The sequence below is a fragment of the Mauremys reevesii genome, linkage group 13, assembly GCF_016161935.1.
Source record: "Mauremys reevesii isolate NIE-2019 linkage group 13, ASM1616193v1, whole genome shotgun sequence".
NCBI classification, from domain to species: Eukaryota; Metazoa; Chordata; order Testudines; family Geoemydidae; genus Mauremys; species Mauremys reevesii.
In genome coordinates, this window is record NC_052635.1 from 7,433,635 (window position 1) to 7,435,310 (window position 1,676).

The window sequence follows — 1,676 nt, forward strand, 5'->3', positions numbered from 1 at the left end:
AAGACTCACCAGTCAGACACCCAGGAAAGAATTCTCTGTAGTAACTGAGATCCCACCCCATCTAACATCCCATCACAGACCTTTGGGCCTATTTACTTGCTAATAATCAAAGATCAATTAATTGAATGACTCATTGTTTTCAAATTGTCGAGGTCTCACTCTATTGTGTTTCTTTTCTGTTGACCTTACGTTTGGGCCATTAGTATTTAGAGAGTACTGGATTATTTGTGTAACCCTTCTGCCAGGCCGAATTGATAGCGGCAAGGGCTGGGTTCAATACATAGGGGTCCCCTTCCTACAACGTAATGCAAAACCAGCTTGAGCCCCCACCCAGTGACCTGGGAAAATCTTACACACACCTCTGGGTGCCTCGAAGAGGCAATACTTCCCCTCTCACAAGCACAGAGTCTCGGTGTAGCAGAAAATGTTTAATAACATGAGATAAACAACATAGCATTAAATTGGGAAAACACCTCAACTAGAGTTCATAGACCAAACCATGAGCAAAGACCCATCCCAGGAAATTGGGCCGTGTCCTCTTTCCTGGGCTCTTGAGTCCAGCAACCCCAAAATCACCCCAAGACTCCGAAGTCCAATACCCCAAATGTCCCTAGAGTCCAGCAACCCAAGATCACCCACAGTCCCCGAAGTCCCGCAACCCAAAAGTCCCTGTCCCGGGTCAGTGCAGCCCCAGAGTTCAAGAGTCTATCTGCAGGGGTTTTCCCCCCACCAGCTTGGGTAGAAAGGGCACCTTATGTGGTCCGTGACCGACCGCTCTGCCTCTCTGTGGGATTCTGCTTCCGCCTTCCCCACGAACTGCTCAGCTCCGCTCCGCTCCGCCAGCTGCTCTGCTCCACCAGCCGTCCTGTGATCCGCTCCAGCGATCCCCGCAAACTGCTCGGCTCTCCTCGCTCCGTGCGCCGCTCCAACCATCCCACAAACTGCTCCGCTCTGCCCAGCTGCTCTTCTCCACCAGCCGTCCTGTGATCCGCTCCAGCCGTCCCCGCAAACTGCTCAGCTCCGCTCGCTCCGTGGGCACTCCAATTGTCCCACAAACTGCTCCGCTCCGCCAGCTGCTCTACCCCTCAATATAGCTTCAGGATCCCCCACTAGTTAGCACAGCTCTTTAGTGATTTCAGCTCTTAGTGAGTTCAGTTCAGGAACCTGTAACTTAGATTCTTAAGGGAATCAAAAATCAGCTCTGGTATTCAACAGTGGAGAAAGGAGGAGGTGCAATTGATGCTTCTGACTCATACAAGGAGCCCATTCCCTTGTCTAGTGAGTGCCACTCAATTGATGGTGAGACTCCCTGTCACAAAGCAGTTTCACAGTTCCTCATCCACACAATCAGGGTGACAACACTCCACTCCTTCCGCCCCAACAACAAAGAAACTGGGGATCCCACAGCTGCCAAAGCAACCATCCCAGGCTTCCGTGGGCTATACCAGGCGGGATGGGTGTGCCTATGCAAACACGATCAGCCCCTTAAATTCTTTTCCATACTCGCCATAATTCACCACCAGATGTCAGGGTAGAGCTCATCCCGACTCTGCTTACATTTGTGTGGAATAAATACACATAGAAGTGTTAAAGAAAGCCTTCAGAGAAGTGTCATGCAATTCCATGTAACATATCTTCCATTAAGTGTGGGGTTTTTTGGGGGCTATTCATTAAAA